This window comes from Sinocyclocheilus grahami, unplaced genomic scaffold, assembly GCF_001515645.1.
Source record: "Sinocyclocheilus grahami isolate Dianchi unplaced genomic scaffold, SAMN03320097.WGS_v1.1 scaffold44.1, whole genome shotgun sequence".
Taxonomy (NCBI): Eukaryota; Metazoa; Chordata; class Actinopteri; order Cypriniformes; family Cyprinidae; genus Sinocyclocheilus; species Sinocyclocheilus grahami.
The window spans coordinates 2,763,491-2,769,802 of NW_015505223.1; positions in this window are offsets into that span (position 1 = coordinate 2,763,491).

A 6,312-nucleotide genomic window follows, 5' to 3' on the forward strand; every position below is an offset into this window, starting at 1 on the left:
AAATGAACAGGCAGGACGCCGGGGTGACCAAGAGGCCCTGACCGGGCGGGGAAGTGTGGTCCGAGCCGCTCCAGTGCACTCAGAGCTGAGGATGGAGGGGCGAGGGGTGCTGACCTCTATGATGCTAACATCAGGACGGGAGAGAGCAACTGATGGGCCTTTGAGAGCCACAGCAGGGGAACAAACCTCAGTATGAGAAACAGCTTTACTGCTGAACTGAACTGAAATGAACTTAACAACTGGTGCTGGGGAGTAACTAACTAAGAGTGCTACTACTCTGCATTACATTTTAAAGTCCATATCATATATCATACAGCTTTCCTATAGCTCAAACAGTAGTGCACGGTGCTAACAATACCAAGGTCATGGGTTCAATTCTTTGGGAAAACAAAAACTGGTCAAATGTGTAACTTGAAAGTCACTTTGGGTATATATGTCAATGTAAATATGTATATGTAAATTACAAATGTATATATGTAAATTTGTTTTAATATATATTTTTTTAAAGATGGAAAATATTTTCTGTTGATACCACAAAATCACTTTTAGAGGTGAATGTTGTAATTTTTGACATGTCATTGGGTGCTGCACTTACTTCAAACACGAAAAACTGACAAGTTATTCAAAAATTGTTCAGCTGTATTGTCATATTTCCATATTCCCATACTTTTACTAATCCAAAATGATATTAGGGAAGCCAGTTTCCACTATGGAATATAAAAATAAAAAGGATAGTTGCAACTTTTTATCTCTCAATTTTAACTTTTTTCCACCTATTTATTTTGTATTGGTTGAAAAAAAAACAGAATTGTGAGCTGTAAACTCAATTCAGAGGAAAAAAAAGTCAGAATTGTGAAGGGAAAACAATCTTTTATTTAAAAATATATAACATTGCTAATAAATGTATTTGTTTCATATAAAAATCATGACATAATTTGATTAGTTTTCAAAATTACTTTCTGTCCTTTTAGTCTCTGGTAGTATTCCTCATCTGAAAGTCCCAAACAAATTAAAATAGATTTCTTTGCTGTTTTGTGGTGTTAATTTGTATCACTTAAACATTTCATCCTGCTTGATAAATATGTATAGAATGGCTTTGATGACATCACAAATTAAAAAGAAAAAAAAATAGACCTATATATCCAAATTAACTTCAAGTTGATAATAAGCTGTCAGCCCCACCCATTTTATTGCCATTGTTTAAATAATCAAGTTATAATTAAATTTTCTGCGTTTCCTTTAAAATCGTGTTAAGTCTTAGAAGTTGAGTGCAAAGATGATTCCTTCACAAAGAGCAATAGTGATGCATGCTTTAGAAAGTAAAAATAAGTGTATTAAATAAAATATTAAAAATAATAAACACTAAACTGAATAACAGAAAACAAAGCAACTCGTTTAGAATGTAGTTTTATTAAGCGTTTTTACACTACACTTAGTACAAAGACAGTCACTTCTGAAGCAACATGCCTTACTCTTTGGAACATTACTGATAACTTGTGGTTCACTTTTTGTGAGAACTGAACCATTAACCTTACTTTTACATGACCAGTTTACTTAAACCCTAGTGCAAATTATATGAATTTAAATTAAATTATATCCTTGTTCTGACTAAAACAAACTCATATTAAAAGCACATTCAAGTATGGACATATGCTTTCAAGTTTCTTATTTTATTATTATATACAGTGGGGCAAAAAAGTATTTAGTCAGCCACCAATTGTGCAAGTTCTCCCACTTAAAAAGATGAGAGAGGCCTGTAATTTTCATCATAGGTATACCTCAACTATGAGAGACAAAATGAGGAAAAAAAATCCAGAAAATCACATTGTAGGATTTTTAAAGAATTAATTGGTAAATTCCTCGGTAAAATAAGTATTTGGTCACCTACAAACAAGCAAGATTTCTGGCTCTCACAGACCTGTAACTTCTTCTTTAAGAGGCTCCCCTGTCCTCCCCTCGTTACCTGTATTAATGGCATCTGTTTGAACTCGTTATCAGTATAAAAGACATCTGTCCACAACCTCAAACAGTCACACTCCAAACTCCACCATGGCCAAGACCAAAGAGCTGTCAAAGGACACCAGAAACAAAATTGTAGACCTGCACCAGGCTGGGAAGACTAAATCTGCAATAGGTAAGCAGCTTGGTGCGAAGAAATCAACTGTGGGAGCAATTATCAGAAAATGGAAGACATACAAGACCACTGATAATCTCCCTCGATCTGGGGCTCCACGCAAGATCTCACCCCGTGGGGTCAAAATGATCACAAGAACTGTGAGCAAAAATCCCAGAACCACACGGGGGAACCTAGTAAATGACCTGCAGAGAGCTGGGACCAAAGTAACAAAGGCTACCATCAGTAACACACTGCACCGCCAGGGACTCAAATCCTGCAGTGACAGACGTGTCCCCCTGCTTAAGCCAGTACATGTCCAGGCCCGTCTGAAGTTTGCTAGAGAGCATTTGGATGATCCAGAAGAGGATTGGGAGAATGTCATATGGTCAGATGAAACCAAAATAGAACTTTTTGGTAAAAACTCAACTTGTCATGTTTGGAAAAGAAAGAATGCTGAGTTGCATCCAAAGAACACCATACCTACTGTGAAGCATGGGGGTGGAAACATCATGCTTTGGGGCTGTTTTTCTGCAAAGGGACCAGAACGACTGATCCGTGTAAACGAAAGAATGAATGGGGCCATGTATCATGAGATTTTGAGTGAAAACCTCCTTCCATCAGCAAGGGCATTGAAGATGAAACATGGCTGGGTCTTTCAGCATGACAATGATCCCAAACACACCGCCCACATCTTTGGAGGGAGTTGAAAATCCGTGTTGCCCAGTGACAGCCCCAAAACATTACTGCTCTAGAGTAGATCTGCATGGAGGAATGGGCCAAAATACCAGCAACAGTGTGTGACAACCTTGTGAAGACTTACAGAAAACGTTTGACGTCTGTCATTGCCAACAAAGGGTATATAACAAAGTATTGAGATGAAATTTTGTTATTGACCAAATACTTATTTTCCACCATAATTTGCAAATAAATTCTTTAAAAATCCTACAATGTGATTTTCTGGATTTTTTTTCTCATTTTGTCTCTCATAGTTGAGGTATACCTATGATGAAAATTACAGGCCTCTCTCATCTTTTTAAGTGGGAGAACTTGCACAATTGGTGGCTGACTAAATACTTTTTTTCCCCACTGTACATGATTTTATTTCAAATTTCAATTGTCATTTGTAAAAACTGTATTTAAAGTGTGTGTGTTTGTGTTTGTGTGTGTGTGTGTACACGTTTTTGTGACAAATGAGGACATAAATTTGTATAATGACAAAGGTATGACATAGGTATTACAAGGAGAAGGTGACTTTTCAGGACATTACCCCATGTCCCCACTTTTCAAAACGCTTATAAATCACACAGAATGGAGTGTATTGAAAATCTGAAATAGCACAAAGTCTCCTGTGAGGGGTAGGTTTAGGGGTAGGGTTGGTAAAGAGCAATAGAATATATGGTCTGTACAGCATAAAGACCATTACGCCTATGGGATGTCCCCACTTTTCACAAAAACAAACCTGTGTGTGTGTGTGTGTGTGTGTGTGTGTGTGTTGTGTGTATAAATGGTCAGGTGGAATTGTTGGCAGACAGACTGTCATGTAACGCCTGTGATATGCCTGATTCTCCAGAGATGCTGAGGCAGGGGATCCATTCACACGTTTAAAGCCACACGGAGGGGGTCATCAGCCCTCCTGAGTGCTGTCAGGGGGCATTTAACTTGTGATCTGCCCACAACAATGAGGTCAGTTGATTGCTTGTGGCTGGGTTGTTTTGGGGTATTTTTACTGGATCTGAAGCTTGTGAAATTGCTGCAGTGGTTGTTAAGAGTGTTGGGGAGCTACTTTAAAATTATGGCTTACCAAGCAACTCTTAAGTCCGCATTAAACCAAAAATCAGAAATCAAAAATGACCTATAATCTCTTTAAAATAAATTATCTTTATTGGCATTGATGGTTCCAAGTTCCTTATAGTAGAAACGTTTTTTTAGAATAGCTATTAAAATGTTCTTCATAGTAAGAAAAAAAAAGGTTGTTTTCGAAATGGTTCACTGAAAGGTTCTTTGGGGATCCAAAAGTGATTCTTAAATGGCATTTATGCAAAAACACCCCCTTTGGAATCTTTATTTGTAAAGCAATAGTTCATCAAAAAATGAAAAATTGCTGAAAATGTACTCACCATTTCAAGAGGTAGATGAGTTTGTTTCTTCATCAGATTTGGAGAAATGTAGCATTATATCACTTGCTCACCAATGGATGCTCTGCAGTGAATGGGTGCCGTCAGAATGAGAGTCCAAACAGCTGATAAAAACATCACAGTAATCCACACCACTCCAGTCCATCAGTTAATGTCTTGTGTAACAAAAAACTGCATGAAAACAAATCCATCATTAAGGTCTTTTAACTTTAAACTGTCACCTCTGGCCATAATATGAGTCCATAATCCATAATGCTTCCTCCAGTGAAAAATCTCCTGTTGTCCTCTCACATAAAAATCTGTTTTCACTTTTTAAATGGTGCTTGATCTGTGCATATTTCTCTCCGGGTTCAGACGAGATTACTTTTTCACTGGAGAAAGCAATATTATGAATAGAGGACTTGTATTTTATCAGGACACAATCTAAATCAGGAAACATCTAAATTATGTATTTGTTTCTTACAAAGACGCAGCTTTTTGCTTCTCAAGAAATTAACTGATGGACTGGAGTGGTGTGGATTACTTGTGGATTACTGTGATGTTTTTATCAGCTGTTTGGACTCTCATTCTGACGGCACCCATTCACTGCAGGGCATCCATTGCTGAGACACTGATGCAATGCTACATTTCTCCAAATCTGTTATTGATTTGATTTTGACAAATCCTTAACACTTAATCCTTAACGTTTGGTGTGTAACTTGCACTGTCGTGTTTTTACTAAATCAATGAAGGCCGAGATGTGCGTTATGACATGTAGTGTGTATATTATTGATTTATTTGTGTGTTTTAGCAGCTCTTCAGTTGTTTGCCTACAGTATTCGGTGTCCCCTGCATTCTGGTCACCATAAGCAGTCATTCAAAAGGCCATGAGTGCTGTCTGTCTCTCTCTGTCGCTCTCTCTCTCTCTCTCTGGGGGGGGAGCCACAGAGAGACTCCTTATGCATTCATGAGGAGAGTGGAGGATAAATAAAAAGGTTCATTACCACGCTAAAGTGTTACTAATGATATGTACCTGCCACCCAGCACCTCCGAAAATCTAATGTGACACAGTAAAATGGAAAATCTATTCCGCCGCGGTGGGCCACCAGTGGTGCCGCAGCGCGCTGTATGGAAATTTCCCACAGCCTGCCCCTCCATTTGTGTCTGTCTCTAACCAATATTTACAATTCCGCCGCTATAATGTCCTACCAGGCCCTTTATGCCGCTGTCACGACCTCCATATTAGCTGAAAATTGATCTTTTCAAACTTAGCAGGGAGCGTCTCTCACGGCCGTGGATGCAATGCTTGGGTGCACAGCATGGGGGCATCATGGGAAGGTTCCTCGACCCCCTGGCCAAGCCTTGCTCTTTAGAGGTGTCTGTTTCTGTTCATCTGATATAGAAGGAATAGATCTGCTCTATACCTGTTTTGATGGGAAAAACTCCTAGTAAAGAATATACAAGTATGCATTTAAAAAATCCTAATAAAGCAATAAGCCACTATGTTGCATCTTATCATGTGTCTTATTGCTTTTATATGATAAACACCAGTGTTTCATAAATACATTAATGAATTTCAATAACAGAACAGCATAATTTTAGTGCTTTTGCTTGGTGTTTTGCTTGGTAAAATAGTTAAGTTTCAAGTCTGTGTGATATCTGGATTCTAGATTGGCATTTGTTTGGAATCAATCAAGGCTTTTATTAAAATTATTACATTTTGAAATTACAATTTATAATTATTATTACAGTAAGTGTTTTCTATTATAATATATTTTAATATTCAGTTTTTCTGTGATGGCAAAGTTGATATATTTTCAGGGTTCTTACAAAGTTCAAAAGAATAGCATTTATTTCAAATAGAAATCTTTTGTAAAATCATAAATGTCACTTTTATTCAATTAAAAGGGGTCATATGATGCGATTTCAAGTTTTTCTTTCTCTTTGGAGTGTTTACAAGCTCTTGGTGCATAAAGAAGATCTGTAAAGTTGCAAAGACTAAAGTCTCAAATCCAAAGAGATATTCTTTATAAAAGTTAAGAGTCAGCCACACCTACCTAAAACGGCTCATTTTAACACGCC